The sequence below is a fragment of the Brassica rapa genome, chromosome A05, assembly GCF_000309985.2.
Source record: "Brassica rapa cultivar Chiifu-401-42 chromosome A05, CAAS_Brap_v3.01, whole genome shotgun sequence".
Lineage (NCBI taxonomy): Eukaryota > Viridiplantae > Streptophyta > Magnoliopsida > Brassicales > Brassicaceae > Brassica > Brassica rapa.
Genome location: NC_024799.2, coordinates 17,923,449 through 17,942,380, shown reverse-complemented (window position 1 = coordinate 17,942,380; position 18,932 = coordinate 17,923,449). Strand labels below are relative to the sequence as shown.

Here is an 18,932-nt window from a genome sequence, read left to right as displayed (position 1 = left end):
CTGACAATAATGATGATAGATCTCTGAATCTTGAAGATGTCATGGGTCTGTTTACTAGGAATATTGGTAAAATGATGAATCCCTCTAGTGGGATGAATCAGTATGTTCCCCAGGGAGGCGATTGTGGTAATGGCAGAAGAAGAGAAGGTCTCAAGTTCTACGAGTGTGAAGGAGTAGCTCATATAAGGCATGACTGTCCTATAACACAACGAAGAGAACTTAAGTGTTCTGAGTGCAGAGGTGTTGGACACACACGACGTCAATGTCCAAACTCAAAGAACGAAAAAATTGTTCCATTGCAGTCATCTGATGATTCAAAGTGTGAAGAAGATATTGTTGCATTTGGTGCACACACGGAGGAATCCAGTGAATCTTCGGATTCAGATGTTGATACATACTCTAAGGATTATCACGTGATGCTCAACAAATGGTTGCAGCTCAAGGATCAGAATCTGAGATGGGAGAATGTGTCTCAGAAGCAAACCGACTTGCTTGAAGAAGTGCTTGAAGAACTTGCGGCTGTAAAAGAGAAGAATGAGTCTCTTGAACCGGAAGTTAGCAAGCTGAGAGAAGTTGCTATTGGTGAACGAGAGAGAGCAAGGATGCTAGAACGTGATTTGGTTGAGAATCACAAGCGGATCAGGATTCTCAACAGTGGATCCAAGAATTTGGATAAGATATTCTTGATGGGACAACCAGCCAAGGTAAACTGGGGACTGGGATATCGAGGAGCTGAGAGTATTGAGGGGGTACAAGAGAAAGGGCTGTCACATTTCATGCAGGGGAGCACGTCAAAAAGTGGAGCCAAAGAATCTTGTCAAGGAGTGCGTCGGGACGTACGACAAGAAGTACAACAGAAAGTTCTACATCGCGTACCTCTGAGCAACAAGTCGAAGGTAGTACATCAGTGCTACAACATGAAGGTCATACATACATGAGGTTCTGAAGCATGGTTGTGCATCTGATACAAGGAAGGAGACTGATCGGTGCATCAGCAACTGTGTCAGGTTAAACAAGAAGCAACATCAGATGTGTTGTTCGTTCTGTGGAAAGGTTGGACACAAGAAAGTGGAGTGTTTTGCTCGTGAGAAAAACAGAAACATGGCCAAAACGGTGAACATGACTTTCATTAAACCCAAGAGGGTTGAAGAGGTGTCCTTAACCAAGAGTGGCTTACTTGATGAGATCAAAAATGAGACATCAGAAGATGGATGCAGCTCTGTTAGGAGGGATCTTGAGGAAGATCAAGAATCATTAAATTTGGAAACAGGACACATAGCTGTTTGTGGCACAAAGGGGAAGGAGATTGAAGTGCGTCAGGAAGTGATGCGAGATGATTTTCAGGAGGGTGATAGTGAAATCACTCCAAGACAATAGGAACGAGTGCAAAATGAACTTAGTGTGGATGGAGAAGGGCTCATGGTCAAGAAGACAACACATGAAAGAAGCCAGTTCCTCAGAAGAAACTGGTCAAAAGGTAGTTCGACATGTGTGTCAGATCGTGATGCAGTAATCTATTACGCTACAGCAGGGGCTGTATCATGGTTACGCATGGAGAAACAAACTGGTATGTCTGTAAGGCTTGAAATCTAAGCATTAGTGTTTTAGCTTATTGTGCAATCAAAGAGGGGGAGAATAATGACTTTCTAGTCTAGAGAATTGATATATGGTGTTTTATACATCTTGTATATATGCTTTTAAATTGGTTTTCAAGTCTTTATCGAGTCTTCCTAGTCTTTTTCGAGTCATTACAGGTCTGGAGTTGCATTGGATGGGAGATGAACCAGCTGAAACAAAAGAGGCAGAAAACAGTGCAATTTGGTGATTTTCACGCAGAACAGTCTTGATGACTGTTCCGGATAGCGGAGCAACCCGAGTGACTGTTCCGAGGGAGTGTTCCAGCGGCAGAGATTTTTAAGGAAACAACAACCTATTTCGGGATTTGCCCTAATCTCTCTATTTTCTCTCCCAGCCGCCTGTGGTTTTGATATATCTTCTTTTTCTGTTTTTCCTATTTATTCGACGCTGTTTTTGGGAGAAGAAACCAGACCTTAGAGTTGGAGACTTGTGATTTGATACTTTGTAAAGGGAGAAGGATCCATCTCTCTCACCATAGAGAAGAACCCCCTGAACCCTTATTCTATTTTATCTACACATGTTTTATTCAGTCTCTGTCTCTGTGTTTTCTTGCTCCATGGCTGAGTAGTCAGCTTGCTTAGTCTAGGGTGTTAGGGTGTTAGATCCGTGAGCTTGACATAAATAAGTTATAAATCGATTGTCTTCATTCACTGTTGTTCTTAAGGCTTGCATCAAGTTAACCACTTAGTGCCTGATTCTAGGTTTAATCTATTCATCAAAAGTGTTATAGGTTGCTAGACATAACTTGAATGAGCATTGCATCCCTAATCAGCGAAAGTAGATATTAGGGTGTTTTGTGAACATATCGGACTTGATCTCTATTGCTTGCTGTCGCATCTTGATCCAAACGAGAGTTTAGGTATCAAGATCGATCAGCATAGGGGGCAGTTCCACGACAGTGGGCTGTTCTACTTGAGTGATCCGAGTTCTAGACTGGTCTTTAATCGAACTTGAATAATTGTTTGGCTCACACTTGTTTAACACCCGATCAAACCACCCTAGGCTAGCATTTTAGTTATCTGAATACTTTAATTAATCTTGTTACTTATTTCTCACGAAACCCTCAAATCTTAAAACCTCCATATTGTTTTAGCTAAGTATTGATCCCATAAAGATAAAGTGTAACTGTTGGTCTCTGTGGATTCGATCCTAAAGTGCTACATCGACATACCATTCGATTGTGGTAGTATGCACATTAGGTTATTTGGTGTGCGTATACACGTAATATCAAATTGGCGCCGTTGCCGGGGACCATCTTTTTACCTTTATTTTTCGGTTATTTATTTAGTCTAAGACCTCTAACTTGCTTTATCCTTTTTGTTGCAGCTAATGTTCCAGGTGCATGACCAGTAGACATACTCGGAGAAACGCACAAGGAGAGTTAGTTACATTTACGAACCAGGAGCTAGCAAGGTTAGAAAGAACAAATCGTCAACAGCCAAGGCAAACTGACACCACTATGGGTGATCATGCCAATCAGGATGATCTCGCTGCGGCTATGGCACTCATGCAGCAGCAGATGCAACAAATGCAGCAGACCATCCAAGCTCAGCAGGATGCTGCTGAACAGGCAGCTCTCGCGCAGCAGGAACAACAGGCGCAGACTGTTCCAATCGGGCAGAGAAACCTTCCGCGTAACATCCCTACTACGCGCTCTGCCATTGTTCCTCCACTCTGCACCAGGCAGGACTTCGAGATCAAGCCTGCTTTGATCGGTCTAGTACAGAGAAAGGTGTTCTCTGGTCTCTCTACAGAAATTCCAATGGAGCATATTGAGAGCTTCGAAAAAGTCTGCAGTTTCACTCGCGTGAATGGTGTTCCACCAGACTACATCACGTGCATGTTATTCCCATTCTCTCTTGATGGAAAAGCTGCACGGTGGTTGAACTCTCTCCCTACCGGCTCTCTCACTTCATGGGAACAGGTCCGATCAGCGTTCCTCAGCCATTTCTACTCTAAGGCGAGAACAGCTGCATTGAGGAACAAGATCACCTCCTTCAGACAGCTCACTGATGAGCTTTTCTGCGACGCATGGGAGCGCTTCAATGACTATCGCAGAGAATGTCCTCACCATGGATTTGATGATGATTATATCCTGGACATTTTCTATGATGGAGTGGACTGGAAATACCAAGGTGCTCTAAACTCTGCGAGCAATGGAGACTTCATGACTCAAACCACTGCTGGAGCGTTTAAGCTGATTGAGAATATGGCTGCTAGCTCAGCTAATAAGAAAGAGGAGAGTGATTGCTCCAAGAAAGGAAACAGTTCTGACGCCCAGAAAATAGATGAGCTGACTGCCAAGGTTGACCAGCTACTGAAAAACAACCAAGGGCACGTTTTCAGCATGGAACAACCTACGGCCGGGCATATTCAGAACCAGAACCAGCGACAACCGCAGAGCAATCCGCATGCTGTTCCAGCTACCGGGAACAGTCAACCAGATGAGCTGCAAGGTCTGGGTATGATGATGCAACAGCTGTTGCAGGGTCAGCAGGTTCAGGCCAAGGTGTTGAATCAGGTAACCACAGAAATTGACACCAGGATGGGCAACATGTTCACTGAGCTGAATAACAAGTATGACAATCTTGCGATCCATATGAGAAAGATCGATGTTCAGCTTGCTCAAACAGCTGAGAGTGTCAAGAGGCAACAAGAGACGCTCCCTGGAAGAACTGATAAAAATCCTAGGACTGAGCACTGTAATGCAATAGAGCAGCCGTTCGCTGAGACTGCTCCAGGCGCAGAAGAGAGAGCAGAGCAGTCTGCTAGCTCTGGAGTGACTGCTCCTAGCGAACCTGCTGAGACTCCACCATCTCGAGTCTATGTTCCCAAGGTTCCCTATCCAATTCCACCTAGACATCTGATGGATCCCATTAGTGAAGAGCAGCTGATAGGTTTTAACAAGATGGTGAGAAGGCTTCCTAAAGAACTTGCATTCGAAGATGCTCTGCAGATTCGTCCATTGCTCCAGTTCTTTAAACACTGTAGAGAGACTCAAGAGGAGATCAAGGTCCTCTATACCAGAGCACTGTCTACGCCAGCACTGAAGGTATTGCCTAAGGTTGATGATCCTGGAAAGTTTGTTTTCCCATGTTCCATCGCAGGAACAACCTTCAAGGACGCTCTTTGTGACTCTGGTTCTTGTGTGAATCTCATCTCAAAGGCTATTGTAGACGATTTGGGTATTGCTGATGTTGAGCGTTCTCAGTTGACCCTGACCTTTGCAAACTCTTCCAGAGCAGTCCCATATGGAACCATCCGCAGCCTTCATGTTCAAGTAGGGGAATGCATTGTTCCTGCTGAGTTTCAGGTTGTTGAGATGAACAAAGATCATGAGATGCCTTTGATATTTGGAAGGACATTCATGGCTACTGTTGGAGCAACCATCGATATGCCCAACAAGAGAGTCTGCTTCTCCAACATCAACAAGAAAGTTTTCTACAAGGCTGTACCCACCAGATCTTCCTCATCACACGCCTCTCGCATCTCAGTGTTTGATGTAGAAAAGCTGAAGGTTGTTCCAGAGAAGGAGCATGGTGATAAGGGTGAGAGCAGACTGTTCTTTGATGAAGATCCTAGCACTGATCCTACTAAATTCAGAGGGAATTCAAGGGTGAAACAGAAAGTCCAGAAGAAAAGGGTCAAGGGAGATCCTACAGTGACTTTGATACCTCTCAAGTGTGATGAGAACTCCATTGAGTATGAGGTAAAGTGCAAGGGTACCTCTAAACCGTTCTCTAAAGTCAGAGCTATTCTCACACATGAGCTGAAAGAGAAAGGGGAAGCTGCTGTGAAAGGGTTGTTGAGCAGGGTTTTGAAGCTGAACATGTCTGATTGTGGAGCTTGTTTTGGAACAGGCCCTCCTGCTCAACCCGACTGATCCCAGTCACCAAGTCAAGCTAGAGACTTAAACCAAGCGCTTGGTGGGAGGCAACCCACTGGTAAGTGTAAATATAACTTGGTTTTGTTTTTGTTTACTCATTTTTCGTTTTAGTTTATTGAGTTTCAGGTCAAAAAGCAAAAAAAAAAAAATTCGAGATACTTCAAAAATTCTGGGTTGCAGAAACGGAACAACCTACCCCCTAAAAGAGCGGTTGTTCCAGGCGATCATCTGACGATAGAACACCCAGAATTTTCATGGAGCGCCTGCTCCACTCAGGTAAGTATCTCGACCAAAAAAAAAAAAAAAAATTCTTGTTTTCTCCTTCTCTCTGATTTATTTTCACACCAGGGACGTTGTGAAGTAAGTCTGGGGGAGGGTTTTCGTCGTTTACTAACTCGTTTCTTTCTTTTGTTTTTCTTTTGGGTCAATTTGAGTCAGTTTTTATTGAGTCAGTCAAAACTTTGTGGGAATTAGGACCTTATTCTGTGTTGATCACTGACCACCTCGTGCTTTAGTTATCTTATTCAGTGACCTTAGCAGTGGCGAAAGACACACATGTGGACCTGGAACACCCTGACATATCTCACTTGATTCTCCAGAAGTTCTCAGCCGATCAGGTTACACTGGGTAGACTTAACTCCACCTTACTTGAACCTAATCTTGACTGAAATTCTTCTTGTTATGGGCATTAGATCAGGGAAACGAGAACACACTCAGGACTTCTTACCTTTTTATCCATCTTGCTGATCCTGAGTGGCTAGCTCATCTTTAGCTAGTTCCCACCCTGCACCTTAGCCTTTATTCCACCTTCATGCATTTGTTTTTCAGTGTCATATGTGCAGATATGTGCAAAAAGGTCGGAGAGGAAAGGATCAACGCAGCCTGCTACTCGTTACTGCTACAGAAATTCAGTAAGAAAGGAGAACAAGCAGATTAAGGGAGCAACTGCTCCATAACCAATGAACTGCGCAAGAGCAGGGGTGGAGAACCAGAATGGTTGCAAAATCAGAACCACCAGTGGCACTCAGAACGATCATGTATTACCTCCTTCTTCGTCACATCACCATATCAGTCTTCAAAAAAAAAAAAAAAAAAAAAAAAAAAACGAGATTAATGTGATGGAGAAGGGGAAGAAAGAAAAGAAACATGGAGCCACTGGAAAGGTCGAGCAAGAAGTTGGTACCAAGTATTGAAGAGTGTGTAGAGGAAAGTAGAAAGCAGAACAATCAGTTGCCTGTTCCGTCATCAGAACAGTCGCACCAGATAGAGCAAAAACGAGTAGAGGCTGTGGACATCAATGGATCTATCCTCTCTTGCCATTTTGTGTGATATCCTGCATCCTCTTCAATGAAATGGTAGCCCCTAAACACTCTTAACTCCACCATTAAATAGCCTGTTCCACACCTAGACCGTCTACCCTGAATGATGCCTGTGATGAGAAGCTCACGCTACTCTTAAATGAATGTAGGGAGTTCTGTCTCGATAGTGTTGCTTTTTCAGGTTTGAGATGAAGAGTATGGAGCCGATTTTTGAACAGCAGTCAGTGGGGTTCCGGTAAGGGTGTGTTGTCCTAGTTTTACTGCTTGTATGGTTCAGAGATTCGTGGTTAAAGTATGGTTGCTGAGAATAGGAGAGTTCCCACACTTTCAAACCTTTCTCCCTGTTCTTGATAGTTGATATTGTTTGAGGACAAACAAGGATCTAAGTCTGGGGGAATTGATATATGGTGTTTTATACATCTTGTATATATGCTTTTAAATTGGTTTTCAAGTCTTTATCGAGTCTTCCTAGTCCTTTTCGAGTCATTACAGGTCTGGAGTTGCATTGGATGGGAGATGAACCAGCTGGAACAAAAGAGGCAGAAAACAGTGCAATTTGGTGATTTTCACGCAGAACAGTCTTGATGACTGTTCCGGATAGCGGAGCAACCCGAGTGACTGTTCCGAAGGAGTGTTCCAGCGGCAGAGATTTTTAAGGAAACAACAACCTATTTCGGGATTTGCCCTAATCTCTCTATTTTCTCTCCCAGCCGCCTGTGGTTTGATATATCTTCTTTTTCTGTTTTTCCTATTTATTCGACGCTGTTTTTGGGAGAAGAAACCAGACCTTAGAGTTGGAGACTTGTGATTTGATACTTTGTAAAGGGAGAAGGATCCATCTCTCTCACCATAGAGAAGAACCCCCTGAACCCTTATTCTATTTTATCTACACATGTTTTATTCAGTCTCTGTCTCTGTGTTTTCTTGCTCCATGGCTGAGTAGTCAGCTTGCTTAGTCTAGAGTGTTAGGGTGTTAGATCCGTGAGCTTGACATAAATAAGTTATAAATCGATTGTCTTCATTCACTGTTGTTCTTAAGGCTTGCATCAAGTTAACCACTTAGTGCCTGATTCTAGGTTTAATCTATTCATCAAAAGTGTTATAGGTTGCTAGACATAACTTGAATGAGCATTGCATCCCTAATCAGCGAAAGTAGATATTAGGGTGTTTTGTGAACATATCGGACTTGATCTCTATTGCTTGCTGTCACATCTTGATCCAAACGAGAGTTTAGGTATCAAGATCGATCAGCATAGGGGGCAGTTCCACGACAGTGGGCTGTTCTACTTGAGTGATCCGAGTTCTAGACTGGTCTTTAATCGAACTTGAATAATTGTTTGGCTCACACTTGTTTAACACCCGATCAAACCACCCTAGGCTAGCATTTTAGTTATCTGAATACTTTAATTAATCTTGTTACTTATTTCTCACGAAACCCTCAAATCTTAAAACCTCCATATTGTTTTAGCTAAGTATTGATCCCATAAAGATAAAGTGTAACTGTTGGTCTCTGTGGATTCGATCCTAAAGTGCTACATCGACATACCATTCGATTGTGGTAGTGTGCACATTTGGTTATTTGGTGTGCGTATACACGTAATATCAAGAATGCATATCTAATAAGGGAGAAAAGCATGGTGTGGTGCACATCTCGTGAGGGAGAAAATCACAATTGGTATGGAAGGTTCCAAGTGAGGAACGTGGTTGTTGAACCAGAAGATTTATGTGCTTGATCGACACACAAAGCTAAAAGGGGGAGATTGAAGATGTAAGATGTATGCCCTGAAGTAGTCCATGACGTAATCGCTGACTTAGTTGCTGAAGCAGACGTTATGTTAAGTGGTGAAGACCATGTGGAGTCAAGATGCTGAGCTGGAGTTTGTTGACTTAAAGAGCTAGTTTATGACTTAAGGGAAGAAGAATAAATGCATTTCATGATAAAGAAATTGCATTTAATGTTATGGAAGATGTCCATATTCATGTTGCCTTGGAGACTAAGTTTCGAGAACGTCGTAAATAATATAAGATAGCTATAGGTGTAGAGAGATATAGACACATAAACTGATCTTATTGAGAGAGATAAACTCTTGGAAGTGTTCTTGGCTCGTGCTGAAGCTGTGGCTGAAATACTTGACGAAAGAGAGACATAAGCGGGTAGCTTAAGAATTTTTCAGTAGCGTGTGTTAGGGTTAACACTAGACGTGTAAAAGCTGAACTAAGCAAATTTGGTAATAGATTATTTAAATGAGATTCTAATAAAACATAGTGTTTGCTTGTATTGTTTTGTCTTTCAGTTTACTTTATTCAGTACTATTGTCGTATCATCTTGCACTAACAGGTTTAACAAATATATTTACTGGTTAGTATTATTTCTATTATATAATTTTAATATTTATTTAAATAAAAACTTTTTAAATTCTTTTGTCTAATAATTTGTTTACAAACATTGTTTAAGTAATTATTTATCCTTTTTCGGTCAAAAGTAATTAATTATCTTTTCAACATTACTTAAGTAATTATATATATCTTTTATCCGTCTATAAACATAATAGCGGTTAAATTAACGTAGGACATTGCAGTATTTTAAAATTTGTTGAAAATTCACAACATCTCTACGTACAAGTTGGCATTTCACATAGATAATGTATGTACATAAAGATCATAATCTGAAGCCCTTCCCTGTTCGGAAACTCGCTAGTCGTTCCTCGTACGCTTGGCTTGCACCTAGCGCTGAATGAAAAAATTGGAGACTTTGCGGGGATTAATCGCCGATTTATTTTGATTATATACAATACATTTGTTATCTACTACAAGTAAGATCTCCAGCGGTTCACCCTTCCTTTAAGTTGAGAACAACCTGAGTTTGAACTCAAGCGAACGCGTTTTCGTATTATTTTAGCGTTTTAAGTTTAATGAAGGGTAATTTTGTCATTACACAGTCGTCTTCCTCTTTTCACTTTTAGGATTTTCTGCAGTTAATCACGACGGCTTTGCGAATATGACGGGTTTCACATCATTTTTCGTCATTTTTTCTGCTGTTTGCAATAAACTTATGTATATCAACAGATTTATAAGCTAAAAACGGATAAAAACTTAAGCTTTTTTGAGATTTCGATTTTTTTTCACCGAATCACTCCAATTCGCCACGCTTGGTGGCCGAATCACGAGTTTCCGGCGATTTCACAGTCCTAGGCGGTGCGTTTTAGAACATGGATCTGAAGTAAGTAAATTATATTTTTGTACTTGGTGACAAAACTCCTGAAGTAAACCTGATGCCTTTTAAGTGAAAAGGTAAAAGGCAATTAACTATTAGAATTATGACATAGATTCTAATTAGTAAAATATTAAAGTGAAATAAAATGGTGAAAGCAAAAATTAAATATAAAGTTATATGGACTCCACTTATGAGAACGTTACACTAAAGGACACATTATGTGTTTCCTTTTCACCTAAAGACACATTATGCATTTGGAAAATTTTATGTGCACGGCTAGCTTTTTTGAGACTAAAATACCCATGTTTTGTTTTTTTTCTGCTGTAGCTCCCGGACGAATTATTCTCCTTTACATTTTCTAATAACAAAAATGTATTTGATTTTAATTAAATCTAACATTTTGTACCCCCATCATCTTTCATTTATCATTATTTACTATTTCAATATATGAATGTATAAAGTTTATATATATAAAAATAAAATATTTTCTTTTTCATTTTGATATCCATTTGTATATATATATATATATATATATATGTTTTATATTTTTTTAAAAAAAAATTAACTACGCTCTGGACAAATTTTCTCGTGGTTATATAGTTAATGGACAAGACTCGTGAATATGCTCTCATATACAATTTTTTGGTGGATGTCTTCTTATGGACGAGTTCATGTGGTTATGATTGTGTAACTGTGATTGTTTGTGAAAATGTTTTTGTGGACAAGGTCTTGGATGTCTACATGAATAGCTAATACTAATGTTTGGGAAGAGGATGTATGGACAGGTGTGATGTTTCCAAGTCCGTAACCATGAACTTCATATCCATAACCATACAACCTCATTTACGGTATATATCGTCACCATAGTCTCCACCTCTGTCTCCACTTTCGTATCCACAGCCTTTGTATCCATAACCATCATAACTTCCACTCCGGTATCAACCACCATCTCCACTCTCCTGTCTTCCGCCTCCACCGTATCCACCACCATATCCTCGTCTCGAGCAACCACCTTAGTATCCACCATCTTCATATCTATAACCACCTTCCTAAGTCGCCATAATTAGTCTCGTCGGAACTCAGATCTCCTCAGCGACTCCACCACAATCCCATATCTCCGCTCAAGCTTCAAAATCTCACTGCTCTCAACTTCAGTCTCAATTCGAACCTTCTTGATGGATTAATTGCCTTGTTCACCGGAGCTGGATTTTGGAATTCGCTCTCCTCTGTGACTTCACTAAACTTTCCAAATCTCCTCCGCTCAAGCCCATAAAGCTTGAATCTGCTTCTAGTAATAGTCATGGTAGCTACAAACATCATCTCTTCCGCCACCAATTTCTTCCATTCTAAATCCTCACCGACCTTTGTCCCTTCTGTCCATGACCACCTCCTCTGTCAGCTCCACACAATCCACACAGCCATCAGCCACCTCACAAACCACCAGCAAAAAAAATCCACTTCAACTGCTTCCAGCCTTCCATCGTCTTCTCCTCCGCGTCGAAAGATCTCCTCATCTACTCTAAGTTATCCTCATAGCTTATGCTTGACATAACTACCCTGACCTCTACAAGTACATGGATTACACTCTTTTTTCTATTTTCCCTTCCGATCTGGTTAAGCTCATCCTCCATGGCTGTCACACATGCTGTCGTTGCTTCTCATGTACTCTGCGTAATTCTACAGACACGAAACCACGATAATTATTTTCGGTGAGAGACGTGTCCTATGATGGAGGAGGAGCCTGAGTCTTGGTGAAAGACAAAAGATGGGTGGATTTCTTATCTAATTTGATTTTTTAAAACATTTACTCAATCTGGAATCTGAAATCGAGAAACAAAAAAGAAGATAAATTGTTATACTTTTCTATTTACTTTTTTTTTTTTTTTTACTTTGGTGTAGAAGAAACTAGAGATGGTGTAGTGCAAAGATAATAAATGGTGTAGTATAAGGATAGTGAAGTCTTTTTGCAACTAAAAAGTGTATCTAGTATTCATTGTGTCTTTAAGTGTAATTAATATGTTGAAATGTGTTTTTAGTTGTAATTTTTTATCCATTTAATGGGCGCGATTTATTTTTTACCTCTTATTATTCGAGAAAAGAGTTGCGCTAGAATAAAACTAAATCACATGATAACAAAATATATTTTTTACTCTATATACGGTGGGCCTAGCGTAAATAGTTTTACGCTGATATGTTTAACAATCGTACACATAATATCAAACTGTTCATTGTAAGTATAACAGGACGATAGAGACGATTTGCAATTTTGCATCGTACAATGTGTTATCTTTTTAAAGAGTACACAGAAACAAATATATGCATGCTCTTAAAAATCTAACAAATTTCTTGTTTATATCTAATTCTAATTAGCTCATGTTGGAGAAATATATCCAAGCAATCATACTCAGCATATTTTAGATGACGAAAAATTAAACTTAAGAAGTGTTAGGAAAGATCAACTAACATTTCTACTTGAATTAAAAATAAAATTGTGGAAAAATGGGGGATATTAATATGGGGTGGGATAAAGGAAATAAATGGTTGATGGGTGATGATGATGTTGACAAGGCAAAATAAAAGAGCCTGATTTGATGGGGTTTGGTGTGTTTCTTTGGATGTGATTTGTCTCTCATTCTGCACCATTCTCTGGCATTTCCTTAGATAGTAAAGGACTCTCCAAGTCCAAGTGTGTATATACTTATCCAGTCGTGAGTTCCGAATATTTCAACTAGATGTACGTATAGTTCAGGTAATAGCAAAGATATGTTTAGTCAAGTTTTTTTTTTGATAATTTGTTTTATACATTTAGTCAAAGTTTATCATGAAATGATTCTACATTTTTCCTGCAAAGAAAACACTTTTCAAATATACACTTTGTCAACTGTGGACATTTATTTTACAAATTAGTGCTAAATTTGTTTTAGGTATTTAACAAACATTTTTTTGACAAAGTATATATTTTTAATAATGGTAAAATTTTATGTAGATTTATTTTCTAGATGGTGATAAACTTGTATCTTGGTGTTTATGAAGGAAGTTTGCATTTGTATCGATAAATAAAGGGTAAATTTCAATTTTACGGCTTTTTCAATATATCTTTAAAGAATAACGATTTTCATAAATATCTTAAGTTTCTGGTGAAAAATATTAAACTAACTCTGTAAATTATTTATAAATATTTTAAAATAATTTATAAAATATTTATAGAAGTGTATAAATTTAATATCACCTTCTAAATATTAAACTATAAACAATAATCACTAAGCCTTAAACCCAAATGTTAAAATATTTCTGACTGAATTTCTTTTGAAAGGTGGTCAACTTTTTTTTGTCATCATTTTGAAAAGTGCTTAACAAATTATGGTATTTCAAACAATATTTCTAAATAAATCGTAAATATTTTTTTTACAATTGAATACAATCATACAAGTATGCAGTGCCAGTGCCTGAATGCAAATATATGTCTACTATAGAAATTCACATAATTGTATGCATACAAATTTACTATCATTTTGATAAATAGTACAAATCTACTATTATAAATCAGTTATACCATAGTAAACCATAAATTTACCAATATTTGAGTAAAATACTCAAAAGTTTAAATAACTTTTACACTGAAAGAGATAAGTTTACCACTTTATTAAAAAAATTGTCAATCAATGAAAAAGTATCTATACCAAAATACAAAAACCGACCAAAATTCGATTGTCTAAACCAAAAGTATACAATGCAACATTAGTCTATCATCGAAAATGAAATCAATAGTTCTTATATACAGTGCCGGTCCGGGTTCCTATGGCGCCTAAAGCGCATCAATTAATTGATGCCCTGTAACAAAAAAAAATTAAATGAAACCATTCTAAAACAAAAAAAAAACATTCTTGTTACTTGAGAATACTGTGAGTTTCGGGTTACATGAATTTGTCTACTTAGCTGAGTTCTTACTATGTTTCCAGCAACATTTTCTACAAGTGCATGAAAATTAAAATAAGTTCACATTTACTTAAAGTGAAAAAAAACAATAAATAATTGGTAAATACAACAACACAAGAAAACGATCTAAGTGAAATATGTTTAGTTTGTAAATTTTACTGAATTTTTCAATTGTCAAAGCATGAGAGAGTCCAAAAGAGTATTTAAATCCAACAAGAAATATTTCATATTTGTTCTTTGTTTTTAAGATATTTGGGTGAAACAGAAGATAGTTAGTAGAAGGAGAAGAAACACATACATGAGTAAGATAACAAAACGGTGAAGATCGACTCAACCATGAAAGAAGGAAATCCAGAAATTGTTGAAACTCTAATTAACAAAAAGTAAAAAAATGAAAGATGAGGAAAGATGAATTGCATTTAGTAAATGGCTGCTATTTAGAAAAATAAATTAGTTTTTTAGTTGATTTGTTTTTGTCTTATAGGGGTTACAGCATTTGATAAAATATATAAAAACGGAAACTAAGATATCCAATAAAGGAGTCTAAATATGTCGGATTATTATACTTATTACCAATTAAAATGAAAAAGCAGGCACAAGACTCGAACTTGCATTCATCCAGCGAACGAAAACATAACTCAAACCACTATACATACAAGCATATATTGTCTTTTTTTGGCGCCCCTAAACTATGTACACCTTTTGGCACCTAAAGTCCAAGCTTTAGGGGCTTTACCCCAGGGTCGGCCCTGCTTATATATCTAATTCACGAGTAATAACTCTATCACTAATAATATAAAAAATACCATACTGTTTCGGGTGGTATTGCAAGGAGAAGTGGAGCTGAGATGTGAAGAGGAGGCCTGTTCTGTCGTACCTCAGCTTGAGGAGACTGCCATACGAGGGCTCCAAGAACTGCCTTAAGGACTCTTTCCGGCGCAGGTGTTACTGATCTGTTCTCAAAAAGACGTAGAGAGATATGGGTAATGTGTTGTATTGATAATAGAGAGGAATACAATATATATATACGAGAGAGCTCACGTAGGATCTCTAGAGCTTATATACAGAGCATATACTCTATCAATATACAAGATACTTCTATATAAAAGGAACTAGAATACTCCCGTATTTATCCCCTATACGCCTCCGCAAGATGAGCGACCGGATGAGAGCCCAATCTTGGAATTGAGTTGTCGTAAACGCAGACGAGGTAGCGGTTTAGTAAGTGCATCGGCTAGCTGATCTTTAGAAGATACATTAGTGACTCTGAGAAACTGTGACTGAACCATTTGAGGAACAAAATGATACTCAAGCGCCACGTGCTTCATGCGAGAGTGAAAAACATGGTCTGCGACAAGATATATAGCACCCACATTGTCAAAAAAAAATTGACAGGTTGAGATGCAGTAGAGACTCCCAGTTCAGACAGAAGATACGACATCCAGAACACTTCAGCGGCAGTGTCAGCTATAGACCTGTACTCAGCTTCAGCTAAAGAACGAGCAACAGTCTTTTGTTACTTTGAGGACCAGACCACATGATGAGAGCCAAGATAAACAATGTACGCTCTTGTTGAAGTATAATCATCCCAATTTCCCGACCAGTCGGAGTCCGCGAAGGCATGAAGGTTGAGAGTGTTGTTGCTGCGAAGAAAGATGCCTTGATCGCGAGTTTCAGAGAGATAGCGGAGAACACGTTTTGCTGCCTGCCACTGTTTATCCGACAGACGATGCACAAATTGTGACAACTTGTTCACAGAAAAAGCCACATCTGATCTTGTAAAATGAAGATAATGCAAGCTTCAGTGAGAGGTGTACCAGAAGTAAGTTGCAAGTGACAATTGGAGGCCATCGGAGTTAAGGCTGGATTTAAGTATGAGTTAACAAGTCTGTGATGTATTTTTTGTTGCGTGAGAAGGATCCCCTCAGCAGTGCGATGTGCTTCAATTCTCAGAAAATAACTGAGAGAGCCTAAGTCCTTAAGAGAGAATCGGATGCTTAGGCGTTGTGTGAATTTCTCGACCGCTGCAGAGTTGTTTCCTGTGACGACAATGACATCAACAAAAACTTGAACCTCGCTCCACTCCCTGCATCTTCTTAGTTTACTCCCAAACTCAGAGTGCCTACCTCTGTCTTGATCCTTCCTCCACCAAAATCTTCATCTCTCTCCATGTTCAGTTTCATGAAACAGTCTCTCCTCACAAAAACCTCCATACTTCTTCGCCCCCGTGTTGGTTTGCCATACGTAGCAGATAGAGTGTTCTAAGCCTCAAGAGTTGACCTGGATGTAGCGATAAGTGTTTGAATCGGAGTCTCAATAGCACCCATGAGACCGTTGAATAGAAGATTGTTCTGTCGCTATCAGGCCATGAGAGCACGATTTGGAGTGAGAACATCGTTGACATTGATTGTCCCAGGAGGAGGAATGATAGTTTTGTCCATGAACTTGACAAGATCATAACCTCTGAGAAGAGATGTGATTTGCACACTCCAAGTCAGATAGTTTGTTGATGAGAATTTGGTGAATATTCACCATTTTGACGCCGTAATAGGGTTTTGCGGATCACGGTTGAGATTAGCCTGAATGATGTTTGAAAAAGATAAACTTTTTTGTTTGAATATTATTTACATTCATTCAAAAAAAAGATGAAGTATCAATTTTAACCGTGAAAAAAAGTTATGGTGGATCTGTTGATTTAACAAGATGGCTCTACAAAGACAAGCTTAGACTCCACTTGATATGGAAGAAGACCCGTCAGAAGACTTTCTGGAAGTCGTCTAGAAGAAGTCTTCTAGTGCATTATATTTTAGAAGACTTCCGAGAAAACTTCCCATAGGTCTTCCAAAGTCTGATCCAGATCTGAGAAACATGTATATCAAACGCAAATCTGAAAATCTTGCATATCATATTAAAAAACATTCAAGTGGCTTATAAACAGGGAAATTAGTGGAAAATTAAATAGACATACATTTATAAAACACACAAAGTACATATCCAAGTGGAAGATGAGAACCATCTGATTAAAACCTGCAACAAAAAAATAGATTAGTGAGAAAGACATGAGACAAAAATGAAAAATTTATATAAAGTTTAGTGTTTTCAAGTCAAAGAGATTAGAGTGGGTTTGGAGATTTTTAGTTAGGAAAAAATGTATGAATTTTATGCAACAGGAGGTTGCCAAATGAAGAAAAATCAGACGTAAGAACTTATCAGAACGCTCAGATCTATTATGAAAGGGAGACCTGGGAGAAGACTCCATCAGACATAAGAACTTACCAGAACGCTCAGATCTATTATGGAAGTCGTCTGGAAGTCGTCTGGAAGTCGTCTGGAAGTCTTCTAGCCCTGAAGTCTTCCAGATCTGAACATGCATATCCAAATCCAGATCTGAAAAACCTGCATCTCTAAAAACGTTCAAATGACTTAAACAGAGAAAATGAGTGGAATGATAGATAGATCTACCTTTATAAAACATACAAAAATACATATCTAAAATTAATAAATTTACCTTTAAATGAGTGGAAAATGAAAACTATGTGATGAAAAACCTCCAAAACAAGACAAACTAGTGAGAAAGACATGAGACAAAAACAATAAATTGATATAAAGTTTGGTGTTAATAAGTTCAATGAGGTTAGAGAGAGGTTGGAGAGTTTTAGAATGAGGAACATATTATTTTTGTTGCAGCTATTTGAGAGGTGGAGAGAGAATGTGTAAGTTTTCTAGATATATGGAGACAAAAATTCCACTAAGGTTAAATATTTTCGATCAGAAGACGTACTAGACGACTTACTTGTAAGTCGCCCAGAAGACTTCAATATTTTTAGCGGGAAACTAAAATATTTTTAGCGAGAAACTAAGCTATTTTTAGCGGGAATAAGAAAACTTCCCAGACGACTTACATGTTAGTCGTCTAGACCCTAAACATAACTCCTAAACTAAATTAACTAACTAAACACTTCATAAAATAAAATCAAATTGTTTACTATACGCAGAAATAATCACATGTAGATAAAAATTTAATTTTTCAAAAAAACATTTAAACTTTTCAAAATCTATCCCTAAGAATACATAAAATGCTACAACATATGTTGTCAAACCCTAGACGAAAGAATATAATGATTCACTACTTTCACTCATCTATGTTGAAAACAATTCAATTTTATTATATCTTAATTTATATCACTTAAAACTATTTATAGTTACATGATTTTAATTTCTCGCTTATCAAAATATTTTTTTTAAAAATTTATAAATTATTTTTAAGATCAACTATACCAGACGACTTCTGTGGACGTCGTCCAGAAGACTTAACAGAAGACTCAGAAGACTCAGAAGACTTAGAAGACTTAGCGGGGATATATTTGTAAAAATGAGTTCAGTTTTTTTTGTTTGGTCACAAAGCTGGCTGTAATTTCACAAGGGTTTTGGGTTACTTTTGCATATGATTCAAGTTTGTGTATACTTTTGCAATCAAAATCAAGTTTTGAGTCATATTTGGTAAATCTCCCTTTAATTAAACCATATAATATATAAAATACATTTATATTTTAATTATGAAATTTACGTTGAACAGTGTTTTTTGATAAAAGCATATAACAAACATTGACAACTTAATTTTTAATAAAATTATAAATTACTAAAACTATTCATCTCACAATTAAAATTTTATTATCAGTAATTTAAAGTTCTTACTTTAAAAGATATAAATGATCAAAAACATCATATGAGTAGAAATCATCATTTAATAGAAATTAATATTAAAAATATACTATATATGCTAATATAATTTAAATTTATATATATACTATCAAATAGAAAAAAAAATATTATTTGGATTAATAAAATTTATTTATATATTCGCATCAATTCAATTATATATGTAATAGTTACTGTTTTGTAATTATTCAATATATTTTTATAATTTTATAATATGTAA

At 37.8% G+C, this 18,932-nt stretch overlaps 2 long non-coding RNA genes and 1 other non-coding gene across 3 annotated transcripts; 1 reads left to right on the top strand and 2 right to left on the bottom strand.

Moving 5' to 3' along the window:
- Positions 1-3,610: 3,610 nt before the first annotated feature.
- LOC117134461 lies at positions 3,611-3,717 on the bottom strand. Its single transcript, XR_004458646.1, has one exon. It is a non-coding gene; the product is annotated as a small nucleolar RNA R71 (small nucleolar RNA).
- A 6,650-nt stretch (positions 3,718-10,367) lies between these two features.
- Positions 10,368-17,615, bottom strand: LOC117134020. Its single transcript, XR_004458126.1, has 2 exons — positions 14,805-17,615; positions 10,368-11,734 (listed from the first exon to the last, which is right to left on the bottom strand). It is a non-coding gene; the product is annotated as an uncharacterized LOC117134020 (long non-coding RNA).
- On the top strand, positions 11,734-13,819 carry LOC117134025. The gene is made up of 2 exons (XR_004458131.1): positions 11,734-12,330; positions 12,364-13,819. It is a non-coding gene; the product is annotated as an uncharacterized LOC117134025 (long non-coding RNA).
- Positions 17,616-18,932: the final 1,317 nt, after the last annotated feature.